The following is a 23,056-nucleotide window of genomic DNA, read 5'->3' as shown; positions in this document are numbered from 1 at the left end:
AACTCCAGCTATTCCTCCCGCTGCGGCTCCCACTTCGGGTAAGGGGACCATATTGCTCAGTAGTGAGCACTTTCGGTAAGCCTGCGGCTGCTATGCCGCTACCCCTCTCCTCCACAGTCCTAATGGGTCGCTGCAGTCTGTAAGGGACCGCAGGTGCACACACCCAGGAACCGCTGGCTCTCCTCCTGCCGCCAGCAGCTACTTTTATAACCTCAGCCTGCACGAGACCCCTTCCCTCACTCACTCTCGCTCTCCTGGCGGCCACTGCGCAGCCGCAACAAATTGAAAAGCCCTATCTCTATAATGGGGCATATTTCTCTTAATTAAAAAAACCCTATAACTTTCTGAAAAACCACAACCCCAAAAGGCACTACACTGGGGCATACTCTATCTAGTAAAACAAACTCCAAGTCTTAATTCGTCCTCTATCCGGAGTTATGCCTTCCCAAAAAATATCTAATTCACTCTATAGGAAAACGGTGTCAAAAAGCCACAAAGGAAGTCACAGAAAAAAACTGACAGTTGGAACTTTAGGTTACTCCCAATTCCTCATTTTTTATTATTTTGCCCTGAAATTTGGCATGCAGCACCGGGTGACGATTCTACACGCCCAGGCCAAATTTCAGCTCAGTACGTCCAATCAGTTTTGAGGTGTAGCCCCTCAAACACCATGCCCCCATCTCAGAAGTTCCCTATGGGAGAATTCCGTTTGTTCGATTCAGCCTTAATATAAGGGCACGACCGTGCCCTTATAATATGTATCTATCTATCTATCTATCTATCTATCGTATGTGTGTGTATATATACATCTATACATACATGCGCTAACACCTGGACATACACTGATGTACCCACACCTAATATCCATACATACACGCCCTGACACCTGGACATACACCAACATTCCCACACCTGCATCTATACATACACATGCTGACACCTGGACATACACCAACATACAAGCACCTGCATCTATATATACACGCGCTGACAAATGGACATACACCGACGTACCCACACTTGCATCTATACATACATGCACTGACATCTGGACATACAAGCACCTGCATCTATACATACACGCGCTGACACCTGAACCTACACTGACCTTCCCACACCTGCATCTATACATACACATTCTGACACCTGGACATACACAGACGTACCCACACCTGCATCTATACATACACGCGTTGACACCTGGACGTACACTGACGTACACACACCTACATCTATATATGCATGGATGCAAATGTGGGTACGTCTGTATACGTCCAGGTGTTAGCATGTGTATGTATAGATGTTAGGTGTGGGTACATCAGTGTATGTCCAGGTGTCAGCACATGTATGTATAGATTCACATGTGGGTAAGCCGGTGTACGTCCACGTGTCAGCATGTGTAGGTATAGATGCAGGTGTGGGTACGTTGGTGTACGTTTAGGGGTCAGCGTGTTAATGTATAGATGTTGGTGTGTGTATGTCAGTGTACGTACAGATATAGGTGTGTGTGTGTGTGTGTGTGTGTGTGTGTGTGTGTGTGTGTGTGTATGTATGTATGTATATGTATAGAGGAAGGTGTGATACATACATACATACATACATGATAGATAGATACATACATATATCACACACACGATAGATAGGATAGATAGATAGAACACATACATACAAGATAGATACATACATACATTATAGATACATATATATACACACACACACATACGATAGATAGATAGATAGATAGATAGATAGATAGATAGATAGATAGATACATATATATATATATATCACAAACATATATGATTCATACTTATATCACACACACATACATGATACATACATGAGAAAGACCTGGGATGGTGATGAGGCCAGGGCCCCCTGCTGATGTTGCGTTGAGGAAGGCAGTGTTCCAGGGCGGATGCCAGTCGGGGAGAGCGCCGCGCAGCCCTGGAAAAATACTGCTGAGGAGCTACATCTGGAAGAGCCCCTGGGAGGGAGAGTGCCACATGCCCCATCCTGCGCGGCAGACTCTGCAGGCCTGCACATGGGAAGGGAGGTCTCTGGCCACACGTACTCACCCTTCTGCTGAAGCCCCGCTGCTGTCCCCATCAGCGCTCTCCAGGATGAACCTCAACCTGTGAGAACTATCTTCATGATCAAGAGATCTCATATGCAAGATAAGTATGTGTTGGGATAGGGCTGGGGAGGGTGGCTGCTCGGGCACACCCCCGTCAAGTTAAGGAGATTAAACTGAGGAAGCACAAGGGAACTCTCGTCTGGGGACAACAACTGCAGGGAGACCACATCTTTTCAGATGAACATGGGAGGGCGGAAGGCTGCCTAATACTGAAGCACCCTCAGACATTAAACCATATGCAACAACTATTGCAAGCATTCCTGGGGGAAGGTCTGCAGCAGACGGATTTGCATACGGTGATGTCATCCAAGCAGTGGGCCAAAGTTGGCTGGAACCCTCATCTGTATATGAAAAGAGAAAAGGGGCATGCAGGGCATGGCGGCCTTTTGCGGCGCTTGGATAACCCCAAGTTTGCATTAAACACCCCCACCCTCCTTCGGTGTGGGGCTCATGTTGGCCATGCCCAAGCCCCTGAAGCATTCAAGCTGATTTCTTGCAGCAGCTGGGCACTGTAACAGCTTCAGAGCTGCTCTACAAGACAAGTAAAAGGGTGTGGGCCCTGCAGCACCACCTGTAGTTTGCATACACACATATATAGGACAGCATCTCTTATATGCCCCAGGGTCAATAAAATAGTATCCTTGTCTAGGCTATCCATCCCCTCAGATAAGGTATTTGTCCATGCCGCTACAGCACTACACACCCAGGCCGACGCAATTGCCGGTCTGAGTAAGGTACCTGAATGTGTATAACTGGACTTCAGGGTAATCTCCTGTTTGCGGTCAGCACACTCTTTGAGGGTAGCCGTATCCTGGGACGGGAGGGCTACCTTCTTGGATAAGCGTGTTAATGCTTTGTCCACCCTAGGGGAGGATTCCCATCGTAACCTATCCGTTGATGGGAAAGGATACGCCATAAGAATCCTTTTGGAAATCTGCAGTCTTTTATCTGGAGATTCCCAAGCTTTTTCACATAACTCGTTCAGCTCGTGTGAGGGGGGAAAGGTTACCTCAGGCTTCTTTCCCTTGTACATATGTACCCTCTTGTCAGCGTCAGGGGGTTCCTCTGTGATGTGCAAAACATCTTTTATTGCCATAATCATAAATCGAATGGATTTTGCCAATTTTGGCTGTAACTTTGCATCATCGTAATCGACACTGGAGTCAGAATCCGTGTCGGTATCTGTGTCAACAATCTGGGATAGTGGGCGCTTATGAGACCCTGACAGTCCCTGCAACATAGGATCAGGCATGGGTTGAAACCCTGACTGTCCCAAAGCTTCTGCCTTGTCTAATCTTTTGTGCAATGAGTTTACACTAGCATTTAAAACATTCCACATATCCATCCAATCAGCTGTCGGCGGAGACACCACATTCATTTGCTCCCGCTCCTCTCTAATATAGCCTTCTTCCTCAGACATGTCGACACACGTGTACCGACACACTTCACACACAGGGAATGCTTTTTCTGAAGACAATTTCCCCACAAGGCCCTTTGGAGAGACAGAGAGTGAGTATGCCAGCACACCCCCCAGCGCTATATAACCCAGGAATAAAACAGTAACTTAATGTTTGCCCAGTAGTGCTGCTGTATGTAATTTGCGAATTATGTGCCCCCCCCCCCCCTCTTTTCAACCCTCTTGTCTAACGTGGTATAAGCAGGGTAGAGTCCGGGGAGCTTCCTCTCAGCGGTGCTGTGGAGAAAAAATGGCTCTGGTGAGTGCTGAGGGAGAAGCCCCGCCCCCTCGGAGGCGGGCTTCTGTCCCGCTTAAACTGTAAAATTGGTGGAGGCTTATACATATATAAAGTGCCCAGCTGTATATATGTTATATTTTATAACAAGGTCAATTACGTCCCTGGGTGGGATTGAACCACCAACCTTTTGGTTAATAGCCGTACACACTAACTGATTGCGCCACAGAGACACTTTGCTAAAAGTACATACTGACAAATGCTAATAAGCATTCATCTAAAACGTTTCCTAGAAAAACTTAAAAAAGTCAATAATCTGGAGAGTTTTTGTAAGATGTTTCTTCTATCAACCAACGAAGAAACACATTGGTACTTTCCCATGATGAGTGAGTGCTTCAGGATCTCTTGCACTTACATGTGCAGCAGAGTACTGCAATGGAAGCATGCTGGGCCCATAACCCAGAGGTAGGCAGATTGAAACTATTCTCTGCTATATGCATTTTTTTGTTTGTTAATTAAAGTAATCCAAAACTGGGATTGATATTTTGTCTCTTTTATTTTTACTTAAAGTACAATAACTTTTACCATTTTAATTTGTTTTAATAGTATATTGACAGTATTGTTTTCTTTCAAAAATCCACTTAATTTTCTTTACCCTATTATTAAAATGGTAATTGACAAAAACAAACTACATTGTCACCAGAAGAGCAATACAAAATGTACAAGTGATATATTAAAATCATCTTTCCAGCTTGAATTTCAATGATGCATTGGGGCAACGATTTTGTGAGAAACATCTTCACCCTTAAATAAAGATTTTCTTAATTCCTTACCTGTGTGCTAATTAGATATCACCTTGTTTTCACATTAAACAGACTTCCACATGAGAAAGCAGCAAGGATGCAGTGGCGTTAATGTTTCCTGGTGTCAACCTGTATTATTTCAGTAGACATTGAAATGAGGATGCATCTTGCTGCCTTTCCAATTAAGCAAGTTTAATTTAGTAATAGGTGAAAAACCATCCTTACAAAGGTGTTAATCAGAGACTTGGCTTTGTGGACACTTTTCAGAGAACAAATTTGTTAGCATAAAAATAAAGCCAGAAAATAAAGAGCTGTTTAATCACTCAATTGGATTTTTCTGCCAGCATATTTTTTTTCTCTGCAACCCACTGCTAAATTGTGCTTCCTAGCTGTTTTTATAAAATCACTAAATCAAATCTAACTCTGATTACATCAGAGAAGGCCAAGTACCCTACACCATAACAGGGGGTTTGAAATTTTGACTTGTCTACTTAAAGATCACCAAAATCTGATAACAAGGTCAATTAGGTCCCTGGGTGGGATTGAACCACCAACCTTTTGGTTAATAGCCGTACATACTAACTGATTGCGCCACAGAGACACTTTGCAAAAGTTCATACTGACAAAGGCTAATAAGCATTCATCTAAAACGTTTCCTAGAAAAACTTTAAAAAGTCAATAATCTGGAGAGTTTTTGTAAGATGTTTCTTCCATCAACCAACGAAGAAACACATTGGTACTTTCCCATGATGAGTGAGTGCTTCAGGATCTCTTGCACTTACATGTGCAGCAGAGTACTGCAATGGAAGCATGCTGGGCCCATAACCCAGAGGTAGGCAGATTGAAACTATCCTCTGCTATATGCATTTTTTTGTTTGTTAATTAAAGTAATCCAAAACTGGGATTGATATTTTGGCTCTTTTATTTTTACTTAAAGTACAATAACTTTTACCATTTTAATTTGTTTTAATAGTATATTGACAGTATTGTTTTCTTTCAAAAATCCACTTCATTTTCTTTACCCTATTATTAAAATGGTAATTGACAAAAACAAACTACATTGTCACCAGAAGAGCAATACAAAATGTACAAGTGATATATTAAAATCATCTTTCCAGCTTGAATTTCAATGATGCATTGGGGCAACGATTTTGTGAGAAACATCTTCACCCTTAAATAAAGATTTTCTTAATTCCTTACCTGTGTGCTAATTAGATATCACCTTGTTTTCACATTAAACAGACTTCCACATGAGAAAGCAGCAAGGATGCAGTGGCGTTAATGTTTCCTGGTGTCAACCTGTATTATTTCAGTAGACATTGAAATGAGGATGCATCTTGCTGCCTTTCCAATGAAGCAAGTTTAATTTAGTAATAGGTGAAAAACCATCCTTACAAAGGTGTTATTCAGAGACTTGGCTTTGTGGACACTTTTCAGAGAACAAATTTGTTAGCATAAAAATAAAGCCAGAAAATAAAGAGCTGTTTAATCACGCAATTTGATTTTTTTGCCAGCATATTTCTTTTTCTCTGCAACCCACTGCTAAATTGTGCTTCCTAGATGTTTTTATAAAATCACTGAATCAAATCTAACTCTGATTACATCAGAGAAGGCCAGGTACCCTACACCATAACAGGGGGTTTGAAATTTTGACTTGTCTACTTAAAGATCACCAAAATCTGATCACAAGGTCAATTAGGTCCCTGGGTGGGATTGAACCACCAACCTTTTGGTTAATAGCCGTACATACTAACTGATTGCGCCATAGAGACACTTTGCAAAAGTCCATACTGACAAAGGCTAATAAGCATTCATCTAAAACGTTTCCTAGAAACACTTTAAAAAGTCAATAATCTGGAGAGTTTTTGTAAGATGTTTCTTCCATCAACCAACGAAGAAACACATTGGTACTTTCCCATGATGAGTGAGTGCTTCAGGATCTCTTGCACTTACATGTGCAGCAGAGTACTGCAATGGAAGCATGCTTGGCCCATAACCCAGAGGTAGGCAGATTGAAACTATCCTCTGCTATATGCATTTTTTTTGTTAATTAAAGTAATCCAAAACTGGGATTGATATTCTGTCTCTTTTATTTTTACTAAAAGTACAGTAACTTTTACCATTTTAATTTGTTTTAATAGTATATTGACAGTATTGTTTTCTTTCAAAAATCCACTTCATTTTCTTTACCCTATTATTAAAATGGTAATTGACAAAAACAAACTACATTGTCACCAGAAGAGCAATACAAAATGTACAAGTGATATATTAAAATCATCTTTCCAGCTTGAATTTCAATGATGCATTGGGTCAATAATTTTGTGAGAAACATCTTCACCCTTAAATAAAGATTTTCTTAATTCCTTACCTGTGTGCTAATTAGATATCACCTTGTTTTCACATTAAACAGACTTCCACATGAGAAAGCAGCAAGGATGCAGTGGCGTTAATGTTTCCTGGTGTCAACCTGTATTATTTCAGTAGACATTGAAATGAGGATACATCTTGCTGCCTTTCCAATGAAGCAAGTTTAATTTAGTAATAGGTGAAAAACCATCCCTACAAAGGTGTTAATCAGAGACTTGGCTTTGTGGACACTTTTCAGAGAACAAATTTGTTAGCATAAAAATAAAGCCAGAAAATGAAGAGCTGTTTAATCACGCAATTTGATTTTTTTGCCAGCATATTTCTTTTTCTCTGCAACCCACTGCTAAATTGTGCTTCCTAGATGTTTTTATAAAATCACTGAATCAAATCTAACTCTGATTACATCAGAGAAGGCCAGGTACCCTACACCATAACAGGGGGTATGAAATTTGACTTGTCTACTTAAAGATCACCAAAATCTGATAACAAGGTCAATTACGTCCCTGGGTGGGATTGAACCACCAACCTTTTGGTTAATAGCCGTACACACTAACTGATTGCGCCACAGAGACACTTTGCTAAAAGTACATACTGACAAATGCTAATAAGCATTCATCTAAAACGTTTCCTAGAAAAACTTAAAAAAGTCAATAATCTGGAGAGTTTTTGTAAGATGTTTCTTCTATCAACCAACGAAGAAACACATTGGTACTTTCCCATGATGAGTGAGTGCTTCAGGATCTCTTGCACTTACATGTGCAGCAGAGTACTGCAATGGAAGCATGCTGGGCCCATAACCCAGAGGTAGGCAGATTGAAACTATTCTCTGCTATATGCATTTTTTTGTTTGTTAATTAAAGTAATCCAAAACTGGGATTGATATTTTGTCTCTTTTATTTTTACTTAAAGTACAATAACTTTTACCATTTTAATTTGTTTTAATAGTATATTGACAGTATTGTTTTCTTTCAAAAATCCACTTAATTTTCTTTACCCTATTATTAAAATGGTAATTGACAAAAACAAACTACATTGTCACCAGAAGAGCAATACAAAATGTACAAGTGATATATTAAAATCATCTTTCCAGCTTGAATTTCAATGATGCATTGGGGCAACGATTTTGTGAGAAACATCTTCACCCTTAAATAAAGATTTTCTCAATTCCTTACCTGTGTGCTAATTAGATATCACCTTGTTTTCACATTAAACAGACTTCCACATGAGAAAGCAGCAAGGATGCAGTGGCGTTAATGTTTCCTGGTGTCAACCTGTATTATTTCAGTAGACATTGAAATGAGGATGCATATTGCTGCCTTTCCAATTAAGCAAGTTTAATTTAGTAATAGGTGAAAAACCATCCTTACAAAGGTGTTAATCAGAGACTTGGCTTTGTGGACACTTTTCAGAGAACAAATTTGTTAGCATAAAAATAAAGCCAGAAAATGAAGAGCTGTTTAATCACGCAATTTGATTTTTTTGCCAGCATATTTCTTTTTCTCTGCAACCCACTGCTAAATTGTGCTTCCTAGATGTTTTTATAAAATCACTGAATCAAATCTAACTCTGATTACATCAGAGAAGGCCAGGTACCCTACACCATAACAGGGGGTTTGAAATTTTGACTTGTCTACTTAAAGATCACCAAAATCTGATAACAAGGTCTATTAGGTCCCTGGGTGGGATTGAACCACCAACCTTATGGTTAATAGCCGTACATACTAACTGATTGCGCCACAGAGACACTTTGCAAAAGTCCATACTGACAAAGGCTAATAAGCATTCATCTAAAACGTTTCCTAGAAAAACTTTAAAAAGTCAATAATCTGGAGAGTTTTTGTAAGATGTTTCTTCCATCAACCAACGAAGAAACACATTGGTACTTTCCCATGATGAGTGAGTGCTTCAGGATCTCTTGCACTTACATGTGCAGCAGAGTACTGCAATGGAAGCATGCTGGGCCCATAACCCAGAGGTAGGCAGATTGAAACTATCCTCTGCTATATGCATTTTTTTTTGTTAATTAAAGTAATCCAAAACTGGGATTGATATTTTGTCTCTTTTATTTTTACTTAAAGTACAATAACTTTTACCATTTTAATTTGTTTTAATAGTATATTGACAGTATTGTTTTCTTTCAAAAATCCACTTCATTTTCTTTACCCTATTATTAAAATGGTAATTGACAAAAACAAACTACATTGTCACCAGAAGAGCAATACAAAATGTACAAGTGATATATTAAAATCATCTTTCCAGCTTGAATTTCAATGATGCATTGGGGCAACGATTTTGTGAGAAACATCTTCACCCTTAAATAAAGATTTTCTTAATTCCTTACCTGTGTGCTAATAAGATATCACCTTGTTTTCACATTAAACAGACTTCCACATGAGAAAGCAGCAAGGATGCAGTGGCGTTAATGTTTCCTGGTGTCAACCTGTATTATTTCAGTAGACATTGAAATGAGGATACATCTTGCTGCCTTTCCAATGAAGCAAGTTTAATTTAGTAATAGGTGAAAAACCATCCCTACAAAGGTGTTAATCAGAGACTTGGCTTTGTGGACACTTTTCAGAGAACAAATTTGTTAGCATAAAAATAAAGCCAGAAAATGAAGAGCTGTTTAATCACGCAATTTGGTTTTTTTGCCAGCATATTTCTTTTTCTCTGCAACCCACTGCTAAATTGTGCTTCCTAGATGTTTTTATAAAATCACTGAATCAAATCTAACTCTGATTACATCAGAGAAGGCCAGGTACCCTACACCATAACAGGGGGTATGAAATTTGACTTGTCTACTTAAAGATCACCAAAATCTGATAACAATGTCAATTACGTCCCTGGGTGGGATTGAACCACCAACCTTTTGGTTAATAGCCGTACACACTAACTGATTGCGCCACAGAGACACTTTGCTAAAAGTACATACTGACAAATGCTAATAAGCATTCATCTAAAACGTTTCCTAGAAAAACTTAAAAAAGTCAATAATCTGGAGAGTTTTTGTAAGATGTTTCTTCTATCAACCAACGAAGAAACACATTGGTACTTTCCCATGATGAGTGAGTGCTTCAGGATCTCTTGAACTTACATGTGCAGCAGAGTACTGCAATGGAAGCATGCTGGGCCCATAACCCAGAGGTAGGCAGATTGAAACTATCCTCTGCTATATGCATTTTTTTTTTTGTTAATTAAAGTAATCCAAAACTGGGATTGATATTTTGTCTCTTTTATTTTTACTTAAAGTACTATAACTTTTACCATTTTAATTTGTTTTAATAGTATATTGACAGTATTGTTTTCTTTCAAAAATCCACTTCATTTTCTTTACCCTATTATTAAAATGGTAATTGACAAAAACAAACTACATTGTCACCAGAAGAGCAATACAAAATGTACAAGTGATATATTAAAATCATCTTTCCAGCTTGAATTTCAATGATGCATTGGGGCAACGATTTTGTGAGAAACATCTTCACCCTTAAATAAAGATTTTCTTAATTCCTTACCTGTGTGCTAATTAGATATCACCTTGTTTTCACATTAAACAGACTTCCACATTAGAAAGCAGCAAAGATGCAGTGGCGTTAATGTTTCCTGGTGTCAACCTGTATTATTTCAGTAGACATTGAAATGAGGATACATCTTGCTGCCTTTCCAATGAAGCAAGTTTAATTTAGTAATAGGTGAAAAACCATCCCTACAAAGGTGTTAATCAGAGACTTGGCTTTGTGGACACTTTTCAGAGAACAAATTTGTTAGCATAAAAATAAAGCCAGAAAATGAAGAGCTGTTTAATCACGCAATTTGGTTTTTTTGCCAGCATATTTCTTTTTCTCTGCAACCCACTGCTAAATTGTGCTTCCTAGATGTTTTTATAAAATCACTGAATCAAATCTAACTCTGATTACATCAGAGAAGGCCAGGTACCCTACACCATAACAGGGGGTATGAAATTTGACTTGTCTACTTAAAGATCACCAAAATCTGATAACAAGGTCAATTACGTCCCTGGGTGGGATTGAACCACCAACCTTTTGGTTAATAGCCGTACACACTAACTGATTGCGCCACAGAGACACTTTGCTAAAAGTACATACTGACAAATGCTAATAAGCATTCATCTAAAACGTTTCCTAGAAAAACTTAAAAAAGTCAATAATCTGGAGAGTTTTTGTAAGATGTTTCTTCCATCAACCAACGAAGAAACACATTGGTACTTTCCCATGATGAGTGAGTGCTTCAGGATCTCTTGAACTTACATGTGCAGCAGAGTACTGCAATGGAAGCATGCTGGGCCCATAACCCAGAGGTAGGCAGATTGAAACTATCCTCTGCTATATGCATTTTTTTTTTGTTAATTAAAGTAATCCAAAACTGGGATTGATATTTTGTCTCTTTTATTTTTACTTAAAGTACTATAACTTTTACCATTTTAATTTGTTTTAATAGTATATTGACAGTATTGTTTTCTTTCAAAAATCCACTTCATTTTCTTTACCCTATTATTAAAATGGTAATTGACAAAAACAAACTACATTGTCACCAGAAGAGCAATACAAAATGTACAAGTGATATATTAAAATCATCTTTCCAGCTTGAATTTCAATGTTGCATTGGGTCAACAATTTTGTGAGAAACATCTTCACCCTTAAATAAAGATTTTCTTAATTCCTTACCTGTGTGCTAATTAGATATCACCTTGTTTTCACATTAAACAGACTTCCACATGAGAAAGCAGCAAGGATGCAGTGGCGTTAATGTTTCCTGGTGTCAACTTGTATTATTTCAGTAGACATTGAAATGAGGATGCATCTTGCTGCCTTTCCAATGAAGCAAGTTTAATTTAGTAATAGGTGAAAAACCATCCTTACAAAGGTGTTAATCAGAGACTTGGCTTTGTGGACACTTTTCAGAGAACAAATTTGTTAGCATAAAAATAAAGCCAGAAAATGAAGAGCTGTTTAATCACTCGATTGGATTTTTCTGCCAGCATATTTTTTTTCTCTGCAACCCACTGCTAAATTGTGCTTCCTAGCTGTTTTTTATAAAATCACTGAATCAAATCTAACTCTGATTACATCAGAGAAGGCCATGTACCCTACACCATAAGAGGAGGTTTGAAATTTTGACTTGTCTACTTAAATATCACCAAAATCTGATCACAAGGTTAATTACGTCCCTGGGTGGGATTGAACCACCAACCTTTTGGTTAATAGCCAAACACACTAACCGATTGCGCCACAGAGACACTTTGCAAAAGTCCATACTGACAAAGGCTAATAAGCATTCATCTAAAACGTTTCCTAGAAAAACTTTAAAAAGTCAATAATCTGGAGAGTTTTTGTAAGATGTTTCTTCCATCAACCAACGAAGAAACACATTGGTACTTTCCCATGATGAGTGAGTGCTTCAGGATCTCTTGCACTTACATGTGCAGCAGAGTACTGCAATGGAAGCATGCTGGGCCCATAACCCAGAGGTAGGCAGATTGAAACTATCCTCTGCTATATGCATTTTTTTTTGTTAATTAAAGTAATCCAAAACTGGGATTGATATTTTGTCTCTTTTATTTTTACTTAAAGTACAATAACTTTTACCATTTTAATTTGTTTTAATAGTATATTGACAGTATTGTTTTCTTTCAAAAATCCACTTCATTTTCTTTACCCTATTATTAATATGGTAATTGACAAAAACAAACTACATTGTCACCAGAAGAGCAATACAAAATGTACAAGTGATATATTAAAATCATCTCTCCAGCTTGAATTTCAATGATGCATTGGGGCAACGATTTTGTGAGAAACATCTTCACCCTTAAATAAAGATTTTCTTAATTCCTTACCTGTGTGCTAATTAGATATCACCTTGTTTTCATATTAAACAGACTTCCACATGAGAAAGCAGCAAGGATGCAGTGGCGTTAATGTTTCCTGGTGTCAACTTGTATTATTTCAGTAGACATTGAAATGAGGATGCATCTTGCTGCCTTTCCAATGAAGCAAGTTTAATTTAGTAATAGGTGAAAAACCATCCTTACAAAGGTGTTAATCAGAGACTTGGCTTTGTGGACACTTTTCAGAGAACAAATTTGTTAGCATAAAAATAAAGCCAGAAAATAAAGAGCTGTTTAATCACTCAATTTGATTTTTTTGCCAGCATATTTCTTTTTCTCTGCAACCCACTGCTAAATTGTGCTTCCTAGCTGTTTTTATAAAATCACTGAATCAAATCTAACTCTGATTACATCAGAGAAGGCCAGGTACCCTACACCATAACAGGGGGTATGAAATTTGACTTGTCTACTTAAAGATCACCAAAATCTGATAACAAGGTCAATTACGTCCCTGGGTGGGATTGAACCACCAACCTTTTGGTTAATAGCCGTACACACTAACTGATTGCGCCACAGAGACACTTTGCAAAAGTACATACTGACAAAGGCTAATAAGCATTCATCTAAAACGTTTCCTAGAAAAACTTAAAAAAGTCAATAATCTGGAGAGTTTTTGTAAGATGTTTCTTCCATCAACCAACGAAGAAACACATTGGTACTTTCCCATGATGAGTGAGTGCTTCAGGATCTCTTGAACTTACATGTGCAGCAGAGTACTGCAATGGAAGCATGCTGGGCCCATAACCCAGAGGTAGGCAGATTGAAACTATCCTCTGCTATATGCATTTTTTTTTGTTAATTAAAGTAATCCAAAACTGGGATTGATATTTTGTCTCTTTTATTTTTACTTAAAGTACTATAACTTTTACCATTTTAATTTGTTTTAATAGTATATTGACAGTATTGTTTTCTTTCAAAAATCCACTTCATTTTCTTTACCCTATTATTAAAATGGTAATTGACAAAAACAAACTACATTGTCACCAGAAGAGCAATACAAAATGTACAAGTGATATATTAAAATCATCTTTCCAGCTTGAATTTCAATGTTGCATTGGGTCAACAATTTTGTGAGAAACATCTTCACCCTTAAATAAAGATTTTCTTAATTCCTTACCTGTGTGCTAATTAGATATCACCTTGTTTTCACATTAAACAGACTTCCACATGAGAAAGCAGCAAGGATGCAGTGGCGTTAATGTTTCCTGGTGTCAACTTGTATTATTTCAGTAGACATTGAAATGAGGATGCATCTTGCTGCCTTTCCAATGAAGCAAGTTTAATTTAGTAATAGGTGAAAAACCATCCTTACAAAGGTGTTAATCAGAGACTTGGCTTTGTGGACACTTTTCAGAGAACAAATTTGTTAGCATAAAAATAAAGCCAGAAAATGAAGAGCTGTTTAATCACTCGATTGGATTTTTCTGCCAGCATATTTTTTTTCTCTGCAACCCACTGCTAAATTGTGCTTCCTAGCTGTTTTTTATAAAATCACTGAATCAAATCTAACTCTGATTACATCAGAGAAGGCCATGTACCCTACACCATAAGAGGAGGTTTGAAATTTTGACTTGTCTACTTAAATATCACCAAAATCTGATCACAAGGTTAATTACGTCCCTGGGTGGGATTGAACCACCAACCTTTTGGTTAATAGCCAAACACACTAACCGATTGCGCCACAGAGACACTTTGCAAAAGTCCATACTGACAAAGGCTAATAAGCATTCATCTAAAACGTTTCCTAGAAAAACTTTAAAAAGTCAATAATCTGGAGAGTTTTTGTAAGATGTTTCTTCCATCAACCAACGAAGAAACACATTGGTACTTTCCCATGATGAGTGAGTGCTTCAGGATCTCTTGCACTTACATGTGCAGCAGAGTACTGCAATGGAAGCATGCTGGGCCCATAACCCAGAGGTAGGCAGATTGAAACTATCCTCTGCTATATGAATTTTTTTGTTAATTAAAGTAATCCAAAACTGGGATTGATATTTTGTCTCTTTTATTTTTACTTAAAGTACAATAACTTTTACCATTTTAATTTGTTTTAATAGTATATTGACAGTATTGTTTTCTTTCAAAAATCCACTTCATTTTCTTTACCCTATTATTAATATGGTAATTGACAAAAACAAACTACATTGTCACCAGAAGAGCAATACAAAATGTACAAGTGATATATTAAAATCATCTTTCCAGCTTGAATTTCAATGATGCATTGGGGCAACGATTTTGTGAGAAACATCTTCACCCTTAAATAAAGATTTTCTTAATTCCTTACCTGTGTGCTAATTAGATATCACCTTGTTTTCATATTAAACAGACTTCCACATGAGAAAGCAGCAAGGATGCAGTGGCGTTAATGTTTCCTGGTGTCAACTTGTATTATTTCAGTAGACATTGAAATTAGGATGCATCTTGCTGCCTTTCCAATGAAGCAAGTTTAATTTAGTAATAGGTGAAAAACCATCCTTACAAAGGTGTTAATCAGAGACTTGGCTTTGTGGACACTTTTCAGAGAACAAATTTGTTAGCATAAAAATAAAGCCAGAAAATAAAGAGCTGTTTAATCACTCAATTGGATTTTTCTGCCAGCATATTTTTTTTCTCTGCAACCCACTGCTAAATTGTGCTTCCTAACTGTTTTTATAAAATCACTGAATCAAATCTAACTCTGATTACATCAGAGAAGGCCAGGTACCCTACACCATAACAGGGGGTTTGAAATTTTGACTTGTCTACTTAAAGATCACCAAAATCTGATCACAAGGTTAATTACGTCCCTGGGTGGGATTGAACCACCAACCTTTTGGTTAATAGCCAAACACACTAACCGATTGCGCCACAGAGACACTTTGCAAAAGTCCATACTGACAAAGGCTAATAAGCATTCATCTAAAACGTTTCCTAGAAAAAGTTTAAAAAGTCAATAATCTGGAGAGTTTTTGTAAGATGTTTCTTCCATCAACCAACGAAGAAACACATTGGTACTTTCCCATGATGAGTGAGTGCTTCAGGATCTCTTGCACTTACATGTGCAGCAGAGTACTGCAATGGAAGCATGCTGGGCCCATAACCCAGAGGTAGGCAGATTGAAACTATCCTCTGCTATATGCATTTTTTTTGTTAATTAAAGTAATCCAAAACTGGGATTGATATTTTGTCTCTTTTATTTTTACTTAAAGTACAATAACTTTTACCATTTTAATTTGTTTTAATAGTATATTGACAGTATTGTTTTCTTTCAAAAATCCACTTCATTTTCTTTACCCTATTATTAAAATGGTAATTGACAAAAACAAACTACATTGTCACCAGAAGAGCAATACAAAATGTACAAGTGATATATTAAAATCATCTTTCCAGCTTGAATTTCAATGATGCATTGGGTCAACAATTTTGTGAGAAACATCTTCACCCTTAAATAAAGATTTTCTTAATTCCTTACCTGTGTGCTAATTAGATATCACCTTGTTTTAACATTAAACAGACTTCCACATGAGAAAGCAGCAAGGATGCAGTGGCGTTAATGTTTCCTGGTGTCAACCTGTATTATTTCAGTAGACATTGAAATGAGGATACATCTTGCTGCCTTTCCAATGAAGCAAGTTTAATTTAGTAATAGGTGAAAAACCATCCCTACAAAGGTGTTAATCAGAGACTTGGCTTTGTGGACACTTTTCAGAGAACAAATTTGTTAGCATAAAAATAAAGCCAGAAAATGAAGAGCTGTTTAATCACGCAATTTGATTTTTTTGCCAGCATATTTCTTTTTCTCTGCAACCCACTGCTAAATTGTGCTTCCTAGATGTTTTTATAAAATCACTGAATCAAATCTAACTCTGATTACATCAGAGAAGGCCAGGTACCCTACACCATAACAGGGGGTATGAAATTTGACTTGTCTACTTAAAGATCACCAAAATCTGATAACAAGGTCAATTACGTCCCTGGGTGGGATTGAACCACCAACCTTTTGGTTAATAGCCGTACACACTAACTGATTGCGCCACAGAGACACTTTGCAAAAGTACATACTGACAAAGGCTAATAAGCATTCATCTAAAACGTTTCCTAGAAAAACTTAAAAAAGTCAATAATCTGGAGAGTTTTTGTAAGATGTTTCTTCTATCAACCAACGAAGAAACACATTGGTACTTTCCCATGATGAGTGAGTGCTTCAGGATCTCTTGCACTTACATGTGCAGCAGAGTACAGCAATGGAAGCATGCTGGGCCCATAACCCAGAGGTAGGCAGATTGAAACTATCCTCTCCTATATGCATTTTTTTGTTTGTTAATTAAAGTAATCCAAAACTGGGATTGATATTTTGGCTCTTTTATTTTTACTTAAAGTACAATAACTTTTACCATTTTAATTTGTTTTAATAGTATATTGACAGTATTGTTTTCTTTCAAAAATCCACTTAATTTTCTTTACCCTATTATTAAAATGGTAATTGACAAAAACAAACTACATTGTCACCAGAAGAGCAATACAAAATGTACAAGTGATATATTAAAATCATCTTTCCAGCTTGAATTTCAATGATGCATTGGGGCAACGATTTTGTGAGAAACATCTTCACCCTTAAATAAAGATTTTCTTAATTCCTTACCTGTGTGCTAATTAGATATCACCTTGTTTTCACATTAAACAGACTTCCACATGAGAAAGCAGCAAGGATGCAGTGGCGTTAATGTTTCCTGGTGTCAACCTGTATTATTTCAGTAGACATTGAAATGAGGATGCATCTTGCTGCCTTTCCAATGAAGCAAGTTTAATTTAGTAATAGGTGAAAAACCATCCTTACAAAGGTGTTAATCAGAGACTTGGCTTTGTGGACACTTTTCAGAGAACAAATTTGTTAGCATAAAAATAAAGCCAGAAAATAAAGAGCTGTTTAATCACTCAATTGGATTTTTCTGCCAGCATATTTTTTTTCTCTGCAACCCACTGCTAAATTGTGCTTCCTAGCTGTTTTTATAAAATCACTGAATCAAATCTAACTCTGATTACATCAGAGAAGGCCAGGTACCCTACACCATAACAGGGGGTTTGAAATTTTGACTTGTCTACTTAAAGATCACCAAAATCTGATAACAAGGTCAATTAGGTCCCTGGGTGGGATTGAACCACCAACCTTTTGGTTAATAGCCGTACATACTAACTGATTGCGCCACAGAAACACCTTGCAAAAGTCCATACTGACAAAGGCTAATAAGCATTCATCTAAAACGTTTCCTAGAAAAACTTTAAAAAGTCAATAATCTGGAGAGTTTTTGTAAGATGTTTCTTCCATCAACCAACGAAGAAACACATTGGTACTTTCCCATGATGAGTGAGTGCTTCAGGATCTCTTGAACTTACATGTGCAGCAGAGTATTGCAATGGAAGCATGCTGGGCCCATAACCCAGAGGTAAGCAGATTGAAACTATCCTCTGCTATATGCATTTTTTTTTTGTTAATTAAAGTAATCCAAAACTGGGATTGATATTTTGTCTCTTTTATTTTTACTTAAAGTATAATAACTTTTACCATTTTAATTTGTTTTAATAGTATATTGACATTATTGTTTTCTTTCAAAAATCCACTTCATTTTCTTTACCCTATTATTAAAATGGTAATTGACAAAAACAAACTACATTGTCACCAGAAGAGCAATACAAAATGTACAAGTGATATATTAAAATCATCTTTCCTGCTTGAATTTCAATGATGCATTGGGTCAACAATTTTGTGAGAAACATCTTCACCCTTAAATAAAGATTTTCTTAATTCCTTACCTGTGTGCTAATTAGATATCACCTTGTTTTCATATTAAACAGACTTCCACATGAGAAAGCAGCAAGGATGCAGTGGCGTTAATGTTTCCTGGTGTCAACTTGTATTATTTCAGTAGACATTGAAATGAGGATGCATCTTGCTGCCTTTCCAATGAAGCAAGTTTAATTTAGTAATAGGTGAAAAACCATCCTTACAAAGGTGTTAATCAGAGACTTGGCTTTGTGGACACTTTTCAGAGAACAAATTTGTTAGCATAAAAATAAAGCCAGAAAATAAAGAGCTGTTTAATCACTCAATTGGATTTTTCTGCCAGCATATTTTTTTTCTCTGCAACCCACTGCTAAATTGTGCTTCCTAGCTGTTTTTATAAAATCACTGAATCAAATCTAACTCTGATTACATCAGAGAAGGCCAGGTACCCTACACCATAACAGGGGGTTTGAAATTTTGACTTGTCTACTTAAAGATCACCAAAATCTGATCACAAGGTTAATTACGTCCCTGGGTGGGATTGAACCACCAACCTTTTGGTTAATAGCCAAACACACTAACCGATTGCGCCACAGAGACACTTTGCAAAAGTCCATACTGACAAAGGCTAATAAGCATTCATCTAAAACGTTTCCTAGAAAAAGTTTAAAAAGTCAATAATCTGGAGAGTTTTTGTAAGATGTTTCTTCCATCAACCAACGAAGAAACACATTGGTACTTTCCCATGATGAGTGAGTGCTTCAGGATCTCTTGCACTTACATGTGCAGCAGAGTACTGCAATGGAAGCATGCTGGGCCCATAACCCAGAGGTAGGCAGATTGAAACTATCCTCTGCTATATGCATTTTTTTTGTTAATTAAAGTAATCCAAAACTGGGATTGATATTTTGTCTCTTTTATTTTTACTTAAAGTACAATAACTTTTACCATTTTAATTTGTTTTAATAGTATATTGACAGTATTGTTTTCTTTCAAAAATCCACTTCATTTTCTTTACCCTATTATTAAAATGGTAATTGACAAAAACAAACTACATTGTCACCAGAAGAGCAATACAAAATGTACAAGTGATATATTAAAATCATCTTTCCAGCTTGAATTTCAATGATGCATTGGGTCAATAATTTTGTGAGAAACATCTTCACCCTTAAAGATTTTCTTAATTCCTTACCTGTGTGCTAATTAGATATCACCTTGTTTTCACATTAAACAGACTTCCACATGAGAAAGCAGCAAGGATGCAGTGGCGTTAATGTTTCCTGGTGTCAACCTGTATTATTTCAGTAGACATTGAAATGAGGATACATCTTGCTGCCTTTCCAATGAAGCAAGTTTAATTTAGTAATAGGTGAAAAACCATCCCTACAAAGGTGTTAATCAGAGACTTGGCTTTGTGGACACTTTTCAGAGAACAAATTTGTTAGCATAAAAATAAAGCCAGAAAATGAAGAGCTGTTTAATCACGCAATTTGATTTTTTTGCCAGCATATTTCTTTTTCTCTGCAACCCACTGCTAAATTGTGCTTCCTAGATGTTTTTATAAAATCACTGAATCAAATCTAACTCTGATTACATCAGAGAAGGCCAGGTACCCTACACCATAACAGGGGGTATGAAATTTGACTTGTCTACTTAAAGATCACCAAAATCTGATAACAAGGTCAATTACGTCCCTGGGTGGGATTGAACCACCAACCTTTTGGTTAATAGCCGTACACACTAACTGATTGCGCCACAGAGACACTTTGCAAAAGTACATACTGACAAAGGCTAATAAGCATTCATCTAAAACGTTTCCTAGAAAAACTTAAAAAAGTCAATAATCTGGAGAGTTTTTGTAAGATGTTTCTTCCATCAACCAACGAAGAAACACATTGGTACTTTCCCATGATGAGTGAGTGCTTCAGGATCTCTTGAACTTACATGTGCAGCAGAGTACTGCAATGGAAGCATGCTGGGCCCATAACCCAGATGTAGGCAGATTGAAACTATCCTCTGCTATATGCATTTTTTTTTGTTAATTAAAGTAATCCAAAACTGGGATTGATATTTTGTCTCTTTTATTTTTACTTAAAGTACTATAACTTTTACCATTTTAATTTGTTTTAATAGTATATTGACAGTATTGTTTTCTTTCAAAAATCCACTTCATTTTCTTTACCCTATTATTAAAATGGTAATTGACAAAAACAAACTACATTGTCACCAGAAGAGCAATACAAAATGTACAAGTGATATATTAAAATCATCTTTCCAGCTTGAATTTCAATGTTGCATTGGGTCAACAATTTTGTGAGAAACATCTTCACCCTTAAATAAAGATTTTCTTAATTCCTTACCTGTGTGCTAATTAGATATCACCTTGTTTTCACATTAAACAGACTTCCACATGAGAAAGCAGCAAGGATGCAGTGGCGTTAATGTTTCCTGGTGTCAACTTGTATTATTTCAGTAGACATTGAAATGAGGATGCATCTTGCTGCCTTTCCAATGAAGCAAGTTTAATTTAGTAATAGGTGAAAAACCATCCTTACAAAGGTGTTAATCAGAGACTTGGCTTTGTGGACACTTTTCAGAGAACAAATTTGTTAGCATAAAAATAAAGCCAGAAAATGAAGAGCTGTTTAATCACTCGATTGGATTTTTCTGCCAGCATATTTTTTTTCTCTGCAACCCACTGCTAAATTGTGCTTCCTAGCTGTTTTTTATAAAATCACTGAATCAAATCTAACTCTGATTACATCAGAGAAGGCCATGTACCCTACACCATAAGAGGAGGTTTGAAATTTTGACTTGTCTACTTAAATATCACCAAAATCTGATCACAAGGTTAATTACGTCCCTGGGTGGGATTGAACCACCAACCTTTTGGTTAATAGCCAAACACACTAACCGATTGCGCCACAGAGACACTTTGCAAAAGTCCATACTGACAAAGGCTAATAAGCATTCATCTAAAACGTTTCCTAGAAAAACTTTAAAAAGTCAATAATCTGGAGAGTTTTTGTAAGATGTTTCTTCCATCAACCAACGAAGAAACACATTGGTACTTTCCCATGATGAGTGAGTGCTTCAGGATCTCTTGCACTTACATGTGCAGCAGAGTACTGCAATGGAAGCATGCTGGGCCCATAACCCAGAGGTAGGCAGATTGAAACTATCCTCTGCTATATGCATTTTTTTTGTTAATTAAAGTAATCCAAAACTGGGATTGATATTTTGTCTCTTTTATTTTTACTTAAAGTACAATAACTTTTACCATTTTAATTTGTTTTAATAGTATATTGACAGTATTGTTTTCTTTCAAAAATCCACTTCATTTTCTTTACCCTATTATTAATATGGTAATTGACAAAAACAAACTACATTGTCACCAGAAGAGCAATACAAAATGTACAAGTGATATATTAAAATCATCTTTCCAGCTTGAATTTCAATGATGCATTGGGGCAACGATTTTGTGAGAAACATCTTCACCCTTAAATAAAGATTTTCTTAATTCCTTACCTGTGTGCTAATTAGATATCACCTTGTTTTCATATTAAACAGACTTCCACATGAGAAAGCAGCAAGGATGCAGTGGCGTTAATGTTTCCTGGTGTCAACTTGTATTATTTCAGTAGACATTGAAATGAGGATGCATCTTGCTGCCTTTCCAATGAAGCAAGTTTAATTTAGTAATAGGTGAAAAACCATCCTTACAAAGGTGTTAATCAGAGACTTGGCTTTGTGGACACTTTTCAGAGAACAAATTTGTTAGCATAAAAATAAAGCCAGAAAATAAAGAGCTGTTTAATCACTCAATTGGATTTTTCTGCCAGCATATTTTTTTTCTCTGCAACCCACTGCTAAATTGTGCTTCCTAACTGTTTTTATAAAATCACTGAATCAAATCTAACTTTGATTACATCAGAGAAGGCCAGGTACCCTACACCATAACAGGGGGTTTGAAATTTTGACTTGTCTACTTAAAGATCACCAAAATCTGATCACAATGTTAATTACGTCCCTGGGTGGGATTGAACCACCAACCTTTTGGTTAATAGCCAAACACACTAACCGATTGCACCACAGAGACACTTTGCAAAAGTCCATACTGACAAAGGCTAATAAGCATTCATCTAAAACGTTTCCTAGAAAAAGTTTAAAAAGTCAATAATCTGGAGAGTTTTTGTAAGATGTTTCTTCCATCAACCAACGAAGAAACACATTGGTACTTTCCCATGATGAGTGAGTGCTTCAGGATCTCTTGCACTTACATGTGCAGCAGAGTACTGCAATGGAAGCATGCTGGGCCCATAACCCAGAGGTAGGCAGATTGAAACTATCCTCTGCTATATGCATTTTTTTTGTTAATTAAAGTAATCCAAAACT

General features: G+C 36.9%; 5 non-coding genes across 5 annotated transcripts; all 5 read right to left on the bottom strand.

Moving 5' to 3' along the window:
• Positions 1 to 12,178: 12,178 nt before the first annotated feature.
• On the bottom strand, positions 12,179 to 12,252 carry TRNAN-AUU (transfer RNA asparagine (anticodon AUU)). Its single transcript has one exon. It is a non-coding gene; the product is annotated as a tRNA-Asn (tRNA).
• Positions 12,253 to 14,515: 2,263 nt separating this feature from the next.
• On the bottom strand, positions 14,516 to 14,589 carry TRNAN-AUU (transfer RNA asparagine (anticodon AUU)). Its single transcript has one exon. It is a non-coding gene; the product is annotated as a tRNA-Asn (tRNA).
• A 1,092-nt stretch (positions 14,590 to 15,681) lies between these two features.
• Positions 15,682 to 15,755, bottom strand: TRNAN-AUU (transfer RNA asparagine (anticodon AUU)). Its single transcript has one exon. It is a non-coding gene; the product is annotated as a tRNA-Asn (tRNA).
• Positions 15,756 to 19,187: 3,432 nt separating this feature from the next.
• On the bottom strand, positions 19,188 to 19,261 carry TRNAN-AUU (transfer RNA asparagine (anticodon AUU)). Its single transcript has one exon. It is a non-coding gene; the product is annotated as a tRNA-Asn (tRNA).
• Positions 19,262 to 21,519: 2,258 nt separating this feature from the next.
• On the bottom strand, positions 21,520 to 21,593 carry TRNAN-AUU (transfer RNA asparagine (anticodon AUU)). The gene has a single exon. It is a non-coding gene; the product is annotated as a tRNA-Asn (tRNA).
• Between the last annotated feature and the right edge of the window lie 1,463 nt (positions 21,594 to 23,056).

This window comes from Pseudophryne corroboree, unplaced genomic scaffold (genome assembly GCF_028390025.1).
Source record: "Pseudophryne corroboree isolate aPseCor3 unplaced genomic scaffold, aPseCor3.hap2 scaffold_1006, whole genome shotgun sequence".
Lineage (NCBI taxonomy): Eukaryota > Metazoa > Chordata > Amphibia > Anura > Myobatrachidae > Pseudophryne > Pseudophryne corroboree.
Note: the sequence above shows the minus strand (reverse complement) of the source record. Positions and strands in the feature narration are given on the sequence as shown.